The 19,714-nt window shown below is 49.3% G+C and overlaps 1 long non-coding RNA gene across 1 annotated transcript in view; it reads left to right on the top strand.

Annotated features, from left to right (window-relative positions):
* LOC146021355 (uncharacterized) overlaps nt 1-14,342 on the top strand; it is a 57,438-nt gene extending 43,096 nt beyond the window's left edge. Inside the window, exon 3 of the long non-coding RNA XR_014450880.1 lies at nt 14,193-14,342. This is a non-coding gene — a long non-coding RNA (uncharacterized LOC146021355). The remainder of the gene's footprint in view (nt 1-14,192) is intronic.
* Nucleotides 14,343-19,714: the final 5,372 nt, after the last annotated feature.

Here is a 19,714-nt window from a genome sequence, read left to right on the forward strand (position 1 = left end):
GATCAACCCTGTGGCAAAAATGCTGATCTGTGATGTACGTCACTCAGCAACTTCAAGGCAGCTTTTGGTACAACCTTGAAGGGGTAAAAAAAAAAAAAAAAAAAAAAGGTCCTGCGCCAAAAATTGAGCACAGATGTTGGTCAGTAACGTCCGTCACTGAACAGCGCTTAAAGGCAACAGGAATTTGATCCAAAAAAAATAAAAAATAGATCAACCCTGTGCCGAAAATTCTGTTCAGTGATGTATGTCACTGATCAGCGCTCAGCGGCCACAGGACACCCACAAAAGCAATGTGGGTGTAAAAACAATTTAAAAAAAATAAACCACAGCACTCTCCAAAAAAAAAACAATTTAAAAAAACTGCAGAAAAAAAATTATATCAACCCTGTGCCAAAAATGCTGTTCAGTGATGTACGTCACTGATCAGCGCTCAGCGGCCACAGGGCACCCACAAACGCAACGTGGGTGTAAAAACAGAACCCCACTGCACTCTTCCAAAAAAAAAAAACTGCAGATCAGTGATGCAGTGATGCAACACTGATTAGCAGTGAGGGGCAGCAGGCACACAACTGTGGGTGCAACCTGACAGGGTATATATAAAAAAAAAACCTGCACCCCCAAAAAGTTGCTGATCAGTTAATTTATACTGATCAGCACAAAAGGGGGGGCAGCAGGGGGTGCAGCAGTCAGTTGCACAGGCAGCACAACCTTTGGTGCAACTGACAGGTATATATATAAAAAAAAAAAAAACCCTGCACCCCCAAAAAGTTGCTGATCAGCACAGATATACTGATCAGCACAAAAGGGGGGGCAGCAGACACAAATTATAGCACTCTCTATCACTCTCTGTCACTATCTCTTACTATCTCTCACTATCTATCACTCTATGACACTGCAGCAGCAGCACACAGGAAGTCACAAGATCCAGGAAGCATCCAGCTGCTGGCAGCATGCTACCAGCGGTGATCAGGTAAGTATCAGGCAAGGATCAGGTCAGTATATCACGACAGATTGGCACGGTGACCGCTCTGCATGCAATTCCAGACCGGAATGGCGTCTGCAGCGCAGTCACCGTTAGTTTAAATCACGCGCCATGGCTGTGATTGGTCCGTCGGTCCGACGGACCAATCACAGCCTTGGGGGCAGGTGGGGTGAGGTGTGGTCATCACCGGTGACCAACGGTGACCCCCTCACGCCCCCTCACACCCGGTGGTGATTAATCCCTGTGTTACCGAGCGTCTGATTCGCCGGTAACACAGGAAAACGCTGCAATTGGCTGTTCACATTAAACAGCCAATTGCAGCGATCACCGACGGGGGGGAGGCATCGCCGCCCCCCCTGGGCATGCTGGGACATGTCTGCTGTCAGGCACAGCAGACATCGTCCCTCTGTCACCGTGTCCCTAGACGCGGTGACAGTTTAAAGTCATGACGTATATATACGTCATGTGTCGGGAAGTACATCCCGGCCATGACGTATATATACGTCAAATGTCGGGAAGGGGTTAAAACACTTTAAGCTAATTGCTTGTATTATAATTCCTTAATTAAATAGTGGCCCAGAAAGAACGGCTAGTGATCTAAGCTCCACCCCACTACTGATGTATGTAATGACGTATTCCCTAAACAAGCGGTATGGCTCCACCTACTCCATTGACTGCCAACCCGTCCGGGTGGTCTCGCTGTCCCCGAGCGGGTGATCCAGCGCAGGCCTATAGTCAATGAAGGTGAGCGCACCGAAAACAACCGATGTGATGTATAATCATCGCTTAATGAAGACCTAAATCAATTAATCTGCCGTTCTTTCCAGCCAAAGTGGGGGTCCTGGTCCCAGGACACCCCCGCCCCGCCACCAGACTAGAGCACCAAAAAGGACGCTCCTAGGAATAGATCCTCCACCAATCTAAGCCTCCCTTTCCTTACATAGGGGATTCTAACAGGAAGAAACAGATGGTGGCCACAAAACTTAATTTGCCCATGTGTGGCGACTGCACCTTAGGCAGCCAGACCCACCGTGCCACCTTGCCCTACCAATAATCTCTCTAACACAAACAGGGGCATGATGCAAGTCCAAATTACGATACGGGCAAGTCATGATGCGCTAATCGCCATCAGACTACTAAAGGTCGGGGCCCGCAGTTCCTATGCTGTGCTAATGGCCATCAGACCACTCGAGGTCAGGGCCTGCAGTTCCCATGCTGTGCCAATGGCCCTTAGACCGCTCAAGGTCAGGGCTCACGGTCTCTATGCCGTGCTAATGGCCATCAGACCACTCAAGGTCAGGGCCCACAGCTTCCCTGCTGCGCTAGTGTGCATCAGACCACTCGAGGTCGGGCCTGCAGCTTCCCTGCTGTGCCCATGGCCAACTGACCACTTCTAGGTCAGGGCCCGCAGCTTCCCTGCTGCGCTAGTGTGCATCAGACCACTCGAGGTCGGGCCTGCAGCTTCCCTGCTGTGCCCATGGCCAACTGACCACTTCTAGGTCAGGGCCCGCAGCTTCCCTGCTGCGCGAGTATGCATCAGACCACTCAAGGTCGGGGCCCGCAGCTTCCATGCTGTGCCCATGGCCAACTGACCACTTACAGGTCAGAGCCCGCAGCATCCCTGCTGCGCTAGTATGCATCAGACCACTCAAGGTCGGGGCCCGTAGCTTCCATGCTGTGCCCATGGCCAACTGACCACTTCAAGGTCAGGGCCTGCGGTTGCCATCCTGCGCTAGATGCCAACAGAGCACTTGACACCGCTTCCCTTTGGACTAAGGTGTTACCTGCCATCCATACCCTGATACTATCTCTTCCCGACCCCTTATGGGTGGGCGCAAGAATTGTGCACTGGTTTGTAAGGCTATGATATGTTAGCGTATTTTAGGAGGATCTACTAAAGAAAAGAAAAAAATTTTGATGCCCAATTTTGGTTGCATATATTTTGGTAAAGTACCAATAGAACGCCCATATCTGACACAAAGGGGGAAGGAAAAACGTCTGGACCTGCTGAGGGACTATTGACTATAGAATTCAGTCCGTCAGTTCAGGTAAAAAAGCGTGAAAACTCCGGACGCTCTGCCCAACAACAGAGCGTAGTTAATCCCCGAGTAGGATGGGCACAAATGACATACAAACATCCACCCAAGCGCTAGCGCAATCTGGCTGGCGCACTGCCCTCATGGCAGTAGATGCGGGCGGATGTACTTCTTGTAATTAGTGGAACGCCGCCGGCCCAAGGCCCTATATTCTTCTGCCGTACGGCCTGCCCTTGCCGTGGTTGCAGCCGCCCCTATTCTGCGAAAGTGTGTGCTGAATTGCCTTGGGGATAGGCCTAACCCTTCAAGGCATCTACGCAACATCCAGCTGAATTAGAACCTGGTCAGTGGTGACCCTGGTCTGTTTTTGATCTCCCTATCTTGCACCATAGGGACCTTCTGGTCCCTATGGTGCAAGACAAGGAGAGGCGCCCCAGCTCTCCCTGTCGGCTATTCTAGAGAAGTGTTTCGGCCGCAGTATGTCCCTTTTTAGCCCCACTTACTCCCTTTACTGTAGTTAAGTAAGTGGTGTTGCAATACTGCGCCACTGAGAGCTGCTGTAACCCTTATGAAGGTTGCCCTGTAGCAATGGCCGTGGCCCCCTTGATCTGTGAGCTTCCAAATTAAGCTTTGTTTCATTTCGAAAGAAAGGGCCATGATGTCTAGCTGTAATTGGCTGGCGTGCCTGCGGCTCTCTTTCAAGGCTTGCGGATCTGCGGTGTAGTCACATTGGACTGCCCCTGACCATGCCACCCTCCTGCACTTATTGCTGTGCCCTTGCTTGCTCGCCTGCCTACTGGCATACCTGGCTGGCTGTGCGCTTGGGAGCCCTGGCCGTGCTACTTCCTCCCGGCCCCTTCCTATAAAGAGTGGCTGGCGTGAGACCCAGCATGGGCAGAAAAGGAAGAACACCAAAAAACCTTGTCTTACCACTGGAAGGACTGTCACCTGCTTGCTCTGCCTCGGCTGTCCGCTCCTCATCAACCTCCTTGTTCGATTTGGATTCGATTTTCAATTCCTTCCACGTTTTCTCGAGCAATTTGTCATCTGTGGAGACATGTGACTGGGCCCTGTCCTACTGCCCTCACACTTCCCTAATGCTGGGGTTATGTTAATGCCTATATACAGTAGTGCGACCCATGGAGGGGGGGTCACGGGGGTGGGATCAATCTTTCCGCCATGGCTAGCGAATAACAGGCAAAAGGATGCTATAATCCGATGTATGCATTCCTGCAATTGCTACTATCTAAGTGTTAGCGGTGATTCATATTGTTCCCATATTACGGAGTGCGTTCCAGGGAACCTTTTACCCCTAGCTCCCTGCCCTGGATCTGAAATCCCATATTTCCTTCCATCTGGACGCATATGCCCATTAAAACTCATTTTGTTGTCCGCACCCAATGAATGTACAAGTATGAGTGTGGAATATTATAATTGGGACTATTGGTTATTAACGTAATGCTAGAGGTTTTAGCTTTACTTATGTTGCTGCTTGCGACATAGTCGGGAAGCCATAGTGAATATTTGAGCGGAAAACTAACTATGTCCATGCACATAACTTCTGTGTTTTGCTGCAAAACATGCCATCATTTTTCCATTGCTCTTAATAATTATAGATTTGAGAAGCAGATGGCATGTCTTCTAACCTAGAATATAGCTAATCTGACCCTTCAAGGCTGTTGCTCTTAATTAACTCATTATGCGGTGCCCTGTGCTTCTACCGTCATAGTATGTAATCTATTTATCATGCCGTTATTAGGACGCAACTTCCAGACCAATTTGTGGAGAATGGTGATCCCTGAGGCCAACACCTTTTACTGTATACCTAGGGATTGCGGCTGATCTTATAGTGACATAAAACACAAAGGGCAAACATGTCCATTATAGAAAGCGATTGCTGATAGTGGGCAATATGACAGAATATCTATAAATTGTAAGCTTGCAGCGGGGCATCTGTTGCGCCATATAAGAAACTGTAAATAAATCAATATGCAAACGTGGCAATTATAGAAGGAAATTGCTGTTAGTGGGCCATGTGCCAGCATATGTGCAGTACATAGGCGAATCTAGAATTATGGTAATGGGTGGTCTCAGATCCAGAGCCGAATTTTCCATTAGGCACGTGAGGCACCGGCCTAGGGGCGGCACATGTTTGGGGGCGGCACTTGGATGCCTGTGATAGTTTTGTCAGCCCAAAATGTACCAATAACTGCAAAATATCCACTGTACTGTACTATGTTCCATCTTAAATAGAGTGTAAATGGATAGGACATGCAGATACTGCCCCTATAAACTGTCCTACTTAGTAAACATTATTGTTGTGCCTAGGGGCGCCCTCATCCCTAAATCCGCCCCTGCCCAGCACCAGACATAATAGCAGGGGGACCTTTGCGCGGCGTAGCCGCACGGCAAAAAGGGGGCCTGGCCTCATGAGGAGGAGGCGTGGCATCACAAAAAGGGGTGTGGTATTACACTTTAGACCATGCACAGTAATGCCCATTACACATTTTAGCAAACTCCGTAATACCCATTACACATAAAGCCACACGCCGTAATGCCAATTACACATTGTGCCACACATCATGATGCCCATTACACATTGTGCCACACATCATGATGCCCATTACATACTATATAACAAACCAGAATGCCCATTACATATTTGCCACGTAAGTGCTGCTTACCTATGTGCTCATTGCTAGGGGGTTCTTGCTTGATGGCACCATAGTACCCATTACACATGATGCCGCACACCATAGTACCCATTACACATGATACCGCACACCTTAGTACCCATTACACATGATGCCGCGCACCATAGTACCCATTACACATGATGCTGCACACATAATGCCCCTTACACATGATGCTGCACACATAATGCTGCTTACACATGATGCTGCACACCGTAATGCCCCTTACACATTAAGCCACACATTATGCCTAATGCCCCCACATACCGCCACTTGTAGCATCCCTTAAGCAATGCCCCCAAAAGTGCCACTTACTGCAAATTTTTATATAAGCCTTCGCTGCTGCTGCAGGGAGAGATGGAGAGCGGTGCAGCTGCTTCTATGGGGAGAGGAGCAGAGCGCAGCAAAGAGCACGCTCCCACTCCCATCCTGGTGTCCCCTCTAGCCGAGTGGACATTTGAAATATTGTGCGCGCTGTTGTTGTGCATGACGTCGGGGGGAAACATGCCGGGCGCCGGCACCACGTGATTAAAGGGGGGGGGGGGCTGAGGTGAAAGCGGGGAGAAGAATTGGAGCGGAAGCTGCAGGGGTGACAGTCATTGACAGCTGGGCAGAGAGCAGGAGGCTGCCCGGCTGTATTCAGAGCACTGCAGGTCACGGCTGTTTGAAATAATACCCCTTTCACAACAGAAAATGCAGGGATTTACCCGGGAATATGGTCCCAGGATCATGCAGGGACATTCCCATGCTGACCCCTTATACACCAGCCTAGTCCCTGCATTTTCTGGTGTTAGGGGGAGAGACAACCACTCCCCTCTCCCAACCCCCCTTTAACCAACCAGCTATATCTTCGGAACCAACTGACCCATTTACATGAGACCAGTATCATATTGAAGAACTTTTGAGTTGGCTTCGAATGATTTTGGTCCCGTGAAACTGGGCTGTTTGGTTCCAGAGAAATCTGCCCACAAAGAACATAAACAGTCATGAAATTACATTTAAGAAATGAAAAAAACAAACGGTTTAACCTCAATATCCCTGGAACCAATTAACCCATATGGATCCAGCCTGGTATCAGATTGAAGGCCCAGCGATTTGGGTTCGACTGAGATCAACCTCGAGCTTCAGTGATGCCGAAGGGGGAACTGGCAGCCGTTGAACTGGGTGGGGGTTGGAATTAGCGGGTCCCATGTTATCCTATAGGGAAAACGTTCCAGGTTTGCCTGGCCGTATCTCTGGTTCCCAGGGGGCTAGGGACACGGGCCTGGGCTCGTTGGAAAGCCCCATCCCTCAGCTACAAAATGGGCTAATGGGTGGTCCTGTGCACCCCCGGACCACCCCCTAGATTCGCCTATGGTGCAGTATGGTGGTGCAGTGGTAAACCTCACTGCTACTAGCAGGGCCATTGAATAGCTGCCATACCTTGTCCACCCCTTTAACACCTACTGTATCAGCATGTTTTCCTGTTTTATAATTGGAAAAGTATATAAATCTAAGGCCAGCTGTCTTGTAGGTGGGCTATTAACCTTGGAGCCCCCTGTCTGCATATACATCTATGTGGCCCCCGGATCCTAACCAGCGGTGACCCTCTTGCGATTGGTATTCTGGGACAACTAGGCTACTTTTGAGAACTAGTTTCAGGGAGATGATAGTTGGTAGTAGAATTTTGCACCGTGCCCCCTGAGGCGGCGTGTCATGCCCCATCCAAAAAGGGGCGTGTGTCGTTCCATATGCGGAGAGATTGTGCACATGGCACCTAGAAGCGTGGGTGTGTACTGCTACATCTGAGAGGAATCTTTTAAAATGCCTTATATCCAAATGTAGGTGAGCCCCAAAGCAGTTATTTTGAGGCAAAATGTAACAGTGTAATGTGCGCACCCCCTAAGGTGAAATTGAGGGAGATTGCTGGTGTATAATTCAGCAATGGCTTTAAATAATGCCTTCTCCTTGTACTGTGGTGTTGTTCACCTCCAGGGGCTGCTATGTGTCATTTCCCTGACCATGGAGAAGTAAAACCCCCCTTGTAATAGCTAATATAACTGCGTGGTCTTATTATTACCAGTGTGGGCATAGCTACCTTAAGGTAGATGTGCAGAATATGTTTGCCATGTAGACCTATTTACACCTCTCTTGTCACACCCTTGGTTGTTGTTATATACTCCACCAATTTATTTTAATATGCCACCCCTGGCATTTTAGCGGGGTATTTTCCCCATGTATCGTATTATGCATTGTATTAATCTTGGCCCTTCAAGGGGTTAAAGACTAACTGATGCTGTTACATGTCTACTTAGATGCCCCGTAGCTCCTAGCTTCCCTGCTAAGTGCAGGTAAACTGGAGTTCGCTGATCTTTTCCCATGTGGACCTCTGGATGCTGCCCCGTTTTCCTCCCCCACACCCGCCTTTAACCCGGCTGCACTCCCGGGCTAGAAGCAGGCAGCTGCCCCGGAGCTGATGATGCGCTGCAGGCAGTGGTTTTTGTTTTGTAAGGGCAAATGCATTGGGGCATTGGAGACTATATTGGTAGCGCACATGGCCCTCTGCCTCTTCTGACTAGGAATGAGAGGCTCTTATGGTGTCCCTGACGTCAGACGCCCTATACGGTGCAAGGGCCCCTACCATGGAGATAGGAAGTGTAAAATGTGCTAAACTTGCTGGGGACCTGTAATGGGCCCAGACGGCGGCTGTCCGCTGACTCCTCTCTCTAGGCTTCCTTGGTCTCCCCCTTTTCGCGCTGGACTTCCCCTCTGGGTCTGCTCTGTTCTTAATGCTTTTATCCTTTTTCACCTGGCTGACAAAAACACCCCCTCCTTACCTCCGCTGCCCCGGGTCGCGGCCTAGCAGCCGGAAGCCGCATCAGAGCCTTACTGGCTCCGTTACCTCCTGTGCTTCTGGTGCCTCCGTGAGCAGCTATCAGGGTGAGAATCTGCCCCGCTGGCTGAGAAGGAGTGTCCCTGTTGTGGGCCGCCTGCATCAGCTCTGCTCCTCTTCGCCGCCGACCGATGGCAGGCGAGCAACCGCCAATGGAGCATCGGAAGATTGTGCACCCACGTGGCGGATACGGTAAGGGAAGCCATCGGTTGATGCAGCGCTGCTGCTCTGGCGTCCAATCCCCCCCGCCTGCTGAAAGCATGCGGGTGAGCGGACGGAGCATTGCGGCCGGGACTCCCTTCCCAGCAGGGCAGTAAGTCCGCGGGCACGGGTAGCTGAACCCACTGTAAAGATCATGCTATGCAATGCATGATAAATTCCCCCGTAGCTCAGCCATGCAGTGTCTGCTGATGCATATCTGCCGTATGTAATTTTAAGTGCTATTCCTTAACTAGTTCATACCTAATGCAAATGTACAGATCTAAAAGCTGTTTTAAGCACAAAAGCTAATTACACTCGGGCCTCAAATCAGATTCCACAGGGAAAAGAGTAAGACTCCTCCTTCCCTGTCCCTATTATCCCAGCTAACTCTGCCCTCCCCTGCTTTCCTATTGGCTCCGAGTCACATGCTCCATTGTGTACACACAGCCTTGGATGTTTAATTCACTCCTTTCCTATGGAAGTCATTACGTAATTTTTTTCACTGCATGTGGTTTTGTAGCAAGATAAATGATTCTAGTGTAAAATAATGGCCTACCTAAATAAATTACTAGCCATTTCATATCCCCCAGACCCTTTAGCATGCTTATGCATACATTTTAAATATTGGATTCAGCCCTTCTGTTATTCCTATCCATCATTTGCACTCTGGCGAAAAAAGATTATTTTAATACATTGGACAGCCCGAACTGCCCCAACTATGTGCAAATAGAAAGACAGACTACCCCACGCCTGCTCTTCGACAAACGCACCCTGCTAATCTCTCCAAATGCCTCAGTGGACAAACTGATCCAGAAATGGGGTATTGTCATTGATTCGCTATCCCCAACACAACGTTCGCAGCAGTGACGTGCGGTGAGGTTAGTGTCAGGTGAGGCAAAAAAAAAAAAAATAGGGTATTCACATGTGTCAAATGCACACATACATAGTTTGCTGTTCACTGTTATGTGGACAGACCACATATAAGCTAACCAATATATATATATATATATATATATATATATATATATATATATATATATATATATATATATATATATATATATATACTCAGGGCCATCTTAAGAGCATTAGGGGCCCCCGGGCAAAGCAGTGCAGTGGGGCCCCTAACATTATATACATATACATATATATATATATATATATATATACAGCGTCTAGGCTCCGGCACTCCTGCTGCCCGCCCCCCTCGGGGGTATCGTGCTCCCGTGCCTTCCCAGGGACCGCAGTCCAGACATACACCAAACGAGAAAAAGGGTTAAATGAGTCTCTAGGTTTGATCAATTTCATATGATTTATATCAGTACAGTTGCAGGCAATTGATTTATCAATGCCAGTTCATCACTTAGACACAGATCGCATTTAGTCAGAGAGAATAGTATGGGTCCAACGCATTAAAATATTTCCAGCTTGAAAGGGGGACTTATACAGATAGAAATCCATCTGGTGTTGGGGATTCAGTCCTGGTTTTTAATATGTTTAACATAGAAACATAGAATTTGATGGCAGATAAGAACCACTTGGCCCATCTAGTCTGCCCCTTTTTTTAAACATGTTACCTCAAACCATATTTGATCCTTATTTTTTTGTAAGGATATCAATATGCTTATCCCAAGCATGTTTAAATTGTACTACTATATTTGCGTCTACCACCTCTGTTGGGAGGCTATTCCACTTATCTACTACTCTTTCTGTGAAAAAATTCTTCCTCGCATTTCCCCTGAATCTTCCTCCCCCTAGTGTCAGTACATGTCCTCGTGTTCTGTTGCTCCTCTTCCTGTGACTAATGTCTCCCCAGTGGCAAACGCAGGATTTTCAGAAGGGGGTTTCCAAAGGGGCGGAGCAAAGCACGGAGATGGACACTTATGCTGCTTTCAGACCGCATAACTGGCTTTGACCCTGTATTTGGAAACGTTTCCAAAAACGGGTCTGCCAGATAAAACCCCTTTCACACCGCAGCACTTAAACGGTATATTACCGTTTAAGTGCCGATTTTTTGACACTGGCAGACCCGTTTTTGGAAACTTTCCAAATACAGGGTCAAAGCCAGTGCAGCCTTCAGCCCTCCCCTTCGTGCAGCTCCCCCCCCCCCCTCGCGTGTCGACCGAGAGCATGTCGACGCCCCCCCCCGCGCATGTCGACGCCCCCCGCGCATGTCGACGCCCCCCGCGCGTGTCGACGCCCCCCCACCCCACCCCGCGTGTCGGCGCCCCCCCCCCCGTGTCGACTTACCCCGTGCCGGTACCTCCATTGTGGACTGCAGCTCAGTATGCTCGGAAAGCACTTATGAAAAAAGTGTCTTCCAGAAAATGGCTGCCCCATAGGAAACCCAGTTTAAAAAAACTGTCTTCCGTATGGGGGGCAGCCATTTTCTGAAAGACACTTTTTTCATAAGTGCTTTCCGAGCATACTGAGCTGCAGTGCCGGGAACCACAACGGAGATACCGGCACGGGGTAAGTCGACACGGGGGGGCGCCGACACGCGCGGGGGGGTCGACACGCGGGGGGGCCGTCGACACGCGCGGGGGGGCGTCGACACGCGCGCGGGGGGTGTCGACACGCGCGGGGGGGGGCTCCAGTGCTGTGAATACTTAATGAGCGCTCATTAAGTATTCACTGTGCTGAATTTAGGACCCAGCTCATTGGCTGGGTCCTAAATACCGTTTCTAAACCGATTTTTGCGCTAAAATACCGGTTCAGAAACGGGTAGGACCCTGCATTTTAACCGGTTAGAAAAAACGGCATTTTCTAACCGGTTAAGTGGGACTGGACCTTTCAGACCGCACACATTACCGTTTTAAAACGGTAAAAAAACGCCAATTTACCGTTTTAAAAGTGCGGTCTGAAAGGGGCATAAACACTTAGGTGACCCAGTATATGCCGGGTCAGTTAAAGTATTATAGATAGACCAAATGTATATAAATAATAATAATAATAATAATAATAAAAAAAAAAATATATATATATATATATATATATATATACATATACATATACTTTGTCACCTACACCTTGACAAAGGGGCATCTGCCCCGAAACATTGGTTGTTGTACTTTTGAATACAAAATTTAAGCACAAGTCCCAGGAGTGCCAGTTTCTTTCTTCCATTTATTGTTCATATACATACATACATATATATATACATACAAGGGCATCAACAACAGTGTAGGCCCCTGGGAATAGCAATGTATTGGGGCCCCTACTGATCCTCCAGCGGTAGGGGTGGGGGAAGCTTTGATGTCCCGCGGGTGGTAGGGGGTATTATATCAGCCGCTCAGCATGTAGGGCCTGGATCAGTAATTTCCACTAATTACCCCTTTACTGCACAGATGCTGGGAGATGGGGGCATTGGGCTGAAGGAAGGGGCCCTGATACATAACTTCCAGGGTGGTAGAGGATGTTTAATATGCAGAGGAGGGGTGTATAGTGGAGTGGGCTTATTATTCATAATTTTCTGGTGGGAGGACAGCTTGCTTGACTGCAGATATCTCCAGTTCCCGGAAATAGATTTCTTAGATTTTAATGGAATTAAAAACTAGAGAATTCCACCTACCAAATGGTAAAATAGACTAGAGCAGGGGTGGCCAACCGGTCAGAGGTAAAGAGCCAAAAAATATCGGTAGTCAAGCTAAAGAGCCGACATCATGCACGCGCCGAAGGTGCATGCGCCAAAAAAAGGGGCGTAGTCTATTTTGACCCCTTGGGTGGGTGTGATACAAATATGCCTCCAATAGTGCAGTGCCATATATACATATGCCCCCAATAGTGCCAGATACACATATGCCCCCCACGGTGCCAGGTATACACCACACGGTGCCGGGTATGCCCCTACGGTGCCAGAAAGCTGGTATGCCCCTACGGTGCAAGAAAGCTGGTATGCCCCTACGGTGCAAGAAAGCTGGTATGCCCCCACAGTGCCACAAACTGCTATGCCCCCACAGTGCCACAAACTGCTATGCCCCCACAGTGCCACAAACTGCTATGCCCCCACAGTGCAAATTCCCCAGCAGCAGCACTCACCATTGTTGCTGCTGCCGGGCGGGGAGAGGACAGTCTGGTGTCCCCCTGCAGTCCTCCTGTCATGTCACCGATGGGAGGAGAGCACAGCACAGCACAGCACGCATCTCCTTCCCCCTTACTTCCCTGTGACTGGGCCGTCCACCATTCAAAGCTCGCTGGCCGGCTCCTGATTGGCTGCTGGCCACCAAGCTCTGATTGGCAGACGGCCCAGTCACAAGGATGCACAGTAAGGGGTAGGAGAGATGCGCGATGCGCGCTCTCCTCCCCTCAGAAGGAGAAGGGATTCAGGGATCCGGCAGCAGGGGGGACTGGGACAGACGGTGGGCAGCAGTGGGAGCAGGAGCCGCACTTTACAAGGGGGAGAGCCGCATGAGGCTCAAGAGCCACGGGTTGGCCACCACTGGACTAGAGGATCAGACTTCAGAGCAATCTGCCAATGAGTGTATAAAACTACATACCAGGTGTGTGGAGCTGGAGCAGTAACCATCTGCTAGAAGGCTGACATCTATGGTTCTGGGAACAGAAGAGACAAGCTACTAGTGTCCTTCAAAGGGGGAGAATCCCAGCTTTTGGAGTATACCCTCAGAAAAACTCTAAGTGAGACAGAACCTGAAATATCTGACTGGGAAGAGCAATTAACAGGCTTGGATGGGGACCACTGCTTTGAAGTCCGATATCTCCGGTTCCCAAGGGCCGATTTTTAAAATTCTTGTACCCATGGAAAGAGGAGACCCTCAGCTTTCAGCCTAGGGCCCTTAGACTCCTGGGGGGGTTTCTGGGTACCCAGAAACCCCCCCTGCGTGCGCTACTGTGTCTCCCACCTGTACTTTCCTCCCTCTAGTGTCAGTGCCTGTCCTCGTGTTCTGCTGCTCCTCTTCCTGTGAAGAATGTCTCCCACCTGTACCTTCCTCCCCCTAGTGTCAGTGCATGTACTCGTGTTCTGTTGCTCCTCTTCCTGTGAAGAATGTCTCCCACCTGTACCTTGTTAAAGCCCTTGATATATTTGAAAGTTTCTATCATGTCCCCCCTTTCCCTTCTCTGCTCTAAAGTATACATATTAAGATCTTTTAGTCTTTCCTGGTACGTTTTGTGATGTAGGCCATGCACCATTTTAGTTGCTCTTCTTTGTACAGTCTCTAATGTATTTATATCCTTCTGGAGATAGAGATGTTTGGTTTATGTCTGTCATTGTCATATCGATCTATATTTGTCCAGTTTTGCACTTGCTTTTTAATCTTGGTACAGCAACAAAATGTTTACATGCACTATGCACTTTTATACCCTTGACCTGTTATCGGGGGTTCTGATGATTGCACTACGATGTTTTTTGCACAGTTTTTTTTTTCACTCGCTCTATGTTGTTGTTACAGGGTTGCCAAGGCAACGCCGCCGGGCGCGCCGACGTCAGCTGCACCGGAAGTGGAAGGCCAACGCCGGTCACAGACGTGACGGGGCCACGGGCGGCGAGGCTCTGGACCTGATGTCCTTCACGTGTGGTAAGACACACTATATAAGTCATACTGTTTATTATGTCTGTATCCTGATGACGGGGAGTGCGTTCCCCTAAACGTAGATGCACTTTTTTGTTTGAAATACAATACTTCAACCATCTTACAAAGTCTCCAAGTGCCGCCTTATTTTCTCGTTTGGTATATATATATATATATATATATATATATATATATATATATATATATATATATATATATATATATATATATATATATATATACAAGTACCCTATCCACACAGAAATATATATACATTTATTACCATCAGGGATGTAACTAGAACTTCACAGGCCCCATAGGAAAATATTAAAAAGGCCCCCTGCTACAATGCCCCATAAGGGAGCAACAGAGAGAATGAGGGGAGTGAGAGAGGATTAGAGTAGGTGTCATGTAAAGAGAGATGGGTTGTCAGGTAAAAAATTAGAGGGACAGTGTCAGGAAAAGAGCCAGTGTCAGATAAAAAGAGAGAGACAGAGTGAGGGAAAGGCAGTGTCAGTAAAAGAGGTAGAGACAGTGTCAGAGAGGGTAAGAGAGAGACAATGTCAGTCAGGTAAAGAGAGAGTGCATCAGAGCGAAGGAGAAAAAGTGTCAGGAACAGAAAGGGAGAGACAGCATGAGAGGGAGAGAGGCAGAGAAAGTGTCAAAGAGAGAGGGGGGGCAGACAGTGTCACACAGCACTAAGCAAAATATGTTTACATAAAATGTTTGATTAAAGGTGAAATACTGTTATAAAATGCCTATTTCCCCCAATATATCTGCTCCACATAATAACAGCACCCCCTACCCCCAGACTGTCGCTCGCTGTTAACATCACCAAAACACACACACCCTCCCCCCCCCCCCCCCCCTGCACGTTCAGACAGAAAGCCACCACTACCAATCACACAACCATCTCTCTCTTCCCCACTTTCTTACCTGTCCCAAATCAGCTCACCTGGGCAGCACCGCATGATGGACCTCTCTCCAAATGTGGCACGTCAAGTGCAGCACACTGTTACAGTGTACATGGGGCACGGGGGGGGGGGGGATCCATACAGCGCCAGCACAGGTAATAGTGAGAATTTATGCAGCAGACCAACTGTAGCGGAAACCATGAGCCTGGCATGGCCGACAGGGTTATTATTTAATAGAGCCTATCAGCAGTGAGCCCGGCACGTATTTGCTCTGCTGCAAATACGCTTCTGCACATCTGTGCTATCAGGGGGATCTGCGGCCATTGCAGGCAGACTAATGAGGGTGCAGGGCAACCGGTGCGACTGTTTACCAGTCCGATTCCCCCCCCCCCCATGTTGGACGCCAGAGCCTGCCTCTGATCACTGAAAGTCCGGCACCCGAACTTCCGGTTTTCAGTAGCGCGCAAGGCCGGGAGCGGAGCCATACTGAAATGCCGGGGCTCCAGCAGCAGCAAGAGGAGGGAGGGGAGCTGGGTGCAGGACAGCGGGTGGAGCGGAGGATGAAGGTGAGCCTGACATGCGTAAGCCGGGGCTCCAGCAGCGGCGGGCGGAGAAAGGGGAGCCAGGCCACCCAGCAGGTCCGCGGCAGCGGGAGGAGGGTGAGTCAGGCCTCCCTGAAATGCCAATGCTGGGGCTCCACTGATGGCGGGAGGAGGAATGGGAGCCAGGCCTCCTAGTGGGGTCTCGGGGGACAACGCAGCCACCACAGCTTTGCATGACAGCGGACATAGGCTGTCAGTGCGTGACAGCCTGATCCGCTGTCCTATCACATCTGCCTCAGTGACAGGGTCGTGCATCCCTGTCACTGAGGCAGATGTGTAGATGCCGCTTTCACATTGATTTTTAATGGGCTTTTCATATGCTTTTCTCCCCGCGGCTTAGCCCCGCCCCCCGCTGCTGCCATTTTTCAATTGTCAGCGGGAGGTACAGCTCCCATTGCCTCCTACACTCTCCCATTGTCCTACCTCATAAATAATAAAAAGAATTAAGACATTTATAGCGCAGTATATGTGTTATAAATATTTTTGTTATTTTTTTTTGGTACTTATGTAATATCTGGGCTCCCGGTTTTCTTATGAGACCGTGTCCCCTCGCGGGGCTCACTGCGCTCGCCACGCTTCGGGCACGGTGGCTCGCTGTGCTCGACACACTATATAAAATCAACTCCATGCGTAGTTGGATAGTAGGGGTATGAAAAAATGGGGTGCATTTAACATGGGAGCCCAGATAATACATAAGTACCTTTTTTTTTTTAATCATTTATGACAGGGGAGGCACTGCCTCCCCTGCCTGCACGTCCCTGGTTCGCAGGTGCTTAAACAAATAACTGTCGTTTGATAGACATGACTCTATGAAACCAGTGATTGTGCCTGTGGCATTTTAATTCTCTCTGTTTCATACCTCATGCCCTACTGTTGATTATGATTTCCTGTTTATACGCTGCCTTTCTCCGCTTTCAGCACAGATATGGTACACCACAAGTGAAGTTTTGTAATTTTACAGGATCTATGTACATTGTTAGTACCTAGAATTAGGCCTAGTAGATAAGTCACAACTTTATTTTGATTACACCCTGTCCCATCCTCCCTCAACCCCCTTTTTCCTCCCCCAGTATTGTCTGGTCTGTCATACGTGAGTTGAAATTTCAGAATTGGTTTTTAAAAGTTTTATATACGTCATGCCTGATCTATTTCATATTTGATACTTCTCAGATTTATTGTTATTACATAAATTGTTTTTTTACTGAGAAAGATTTGTTGAACTAATTTCACCAAGACTCATGGTGGATGTTATTCTATGTTACACATTTTGCACTCATGTGCCTTATGTTTACGTCCCATTTCTTTTTTCTGTTCCAAAACTTTTCGAAAACTAATAAAAAAAACCTTGAAATCAAAACTTTAAAATAAACACTTAAAAACATAAAGAGAAAAAAGTTTAAAATAAACACTTGAAAAGGTAAAACAAATTATTATAGTAAATGTGTGTGCTGTTGTGCTGCTGGGTATACTCATGCCTCACTGTGTCTCTCAGCCTCATGCCTCACTGTGTCTCTCAGCCTCACTGTGCGTCGCTCTTTTAAATAGTACCAAAAACTAACTTTATTACACCGATGTGTTCTGGGTTTCTGGTACCACCTGTATTGTTATGGGATGTTGTTTCGAACCAAGTATCTCTTCCTCAAATTAGAGGTTGTTTACCACTTTCCGATCAGGCAGTTTAGCGTCCAAAGCAGCTTGGGGTCATTCTGTACTGTATAGTAACAGTGTAAACATAGCATGAGTACAGTACAGTAGTGTATAATAACAGTGTAAGCAGTGTAAAACAAGACTTGGGCACATGAAAGGGGGTGGGACAGCATGGGGATATGAGTGGGGTAGGAGGGTATGAGGGAACACAGGACATGAGGGAATGACACAGGACCTCGGCACATGAGGAGGGTAGGGTATGCCACAGGAACACAACACCTAGGGGCATGAGAAGGGGGCACAGGACCTGGTGACAAGGGGGGGGGGCAGGACCTGGAGAAAATGGGGGAAATGGGAGAGGAGGGGGGTGTTGACGACTATATCAGAGAGGAGGGGGAGAAAGGACACAGGGCCTGGGGAAATGAGGAGGCGAGAGGAGGGACACAGGTCCTGGGCACAGGATAGGGGAGAGAGGGAGAGAAGGGACACAGGACCAGGGGATGAGTTGGTGGATTGGTGGAACACAGGACCTGGAGACATGGGGGGGGGGAGAAGAAAAGGAGTGACACAGGACCTGGGAATATGGGGGGAGGGAGATGAGTGGCACAGTAACTGGGGACAAGAGGGGAAAGAGGGGGAACACAGGATCTGGAGACATGAGGGGGGAGGGACACATGACCTAGGGACAGTACAGGGAGGGGGGATGAGGGACACAGGACATGGGAATATGGGGGGAGGGAGATGAGTGGCACAGGAACTGGGGACAGGAGGGGAAAGAGGGGGAACACAGTATCTGGAGACATGAGGGTGGAGGGACACATGACCTAGGGACAGTACAGGGAGGGGGGATGAGGGACACAGGACCTAGGGATAGGAGGGTAGAGGAGATGATGGACACAGAACATGAGGACAGGAGGGGGAAGTAGATGAGGGACACAAGATCTGGGGACAGAATAGATGGACACAGGACCTGGGGACATGATGGGGGAGGGAGGAGAGGTACATAGGATTTGGGGATGATAGGGGGGGAGGGCCAGAGGACCTGAAGACATGAGGGGGGAGAGGGAGTTGAGGGCCACATGACCTGGAGACTTGAGGGTGGTATGAGGGACACAGGACCTGGAGGCAGAAGGGACAGGAGCTGGGGACATGAAATGGTGGGAGAGGAGGGACACATGGCCTGGGGATATGAAGGGGAGGAGGAGATGATGGACACATGATCTTAGGACTGGAGGGGGGTGTACTGTACTGAACAAACAAGAAAACAAGAAAAAGAAGAAAGTCCCAAGGCGCAATCTTAGAATCCTTGCAGCCTCAATATTGATGGAGAGTCACTGGAGTGCCTCCTTTGTAGAATTTGAAGAAAGAGGAACAATATCGATGGCGCTTGACTCCTTGGGGCATAGGACGTGTTGCAGTGATGGTGTCACAGCCTCCCAGACCGCGGGTGCCACTTACCGGGTCCGGGGGCGTGTGTGGTGCAGGCAGTGGTGGCAGGGGATCAGCAGGCGGCGGGTGGTCCAGGGCGATGCAGGGAGGGCATCCGGCCTGGATTGCTTTCTCCCCGCCGGCAGCAGCACACAGGCTGCAGCGCCAACGGGAGTTACAGCCCGGCGTCTTCCGGCCAGGCGCACGCGCGCTCACTAGGGGGCACGCGCCGCTCTCCTGTAGATTTAAAGGAACAGGCAGGAAATGCAGGGGTTGCATGCAGGGATATAAGGAGGTCCCTGACAGGTAAACCTTGCCAGAGTATAGGCTCACATTAGCTTGCTCCAGCGTTTCTCTTACTGTCTGATTACTGTGCATTGACCCGTGCTATTCCCGACCACTCTCTGCTTTATCCTTGTGTACCGTCACCGTGATCCTTGTGTATTGACCCGGCCTGACCCTGACCATCCGTTTGCCTGGCCTCTGATACCGTTGCTCCGAATGTTATCGACCCGGCTTGTCTTGACCACTCTTGGCGGCATTCCTTGGTACCGCATTGCCCATCTGGTTCCGACCTGACTAGACGACCACGTCCATATTCACCCAACACTTACGCTCACAAGGGAAACCTATCCAGGGGGCTGCGACCGACGTGTCGGGAGCCGCAGAAGCCCAAATCCCAATTGGAGGGGTCACTGGCAGAAAACCCCCGGCACGGTTAGACTCCGCGCCCCTGTTATAGGTCAAGCCAATTCCCGAGCGGAAGTGTAACCAGCACCGTGACAGATGGTCACAATTTCAAAAGGAAGGT

This window comes from Crinia signifera, chromosome 7 (genome assembly GCF_055691185.1).
Source record: "Crinia signifera chromosome 7, ASM5569118v1, whole genome shotgun sequence".
NCBI classification, from domain to species: Eukaryota; Metazoa; Chordata; class Amphibia; order Anura; family Myobatrachidae; genus Crinia; species Crinia signifera.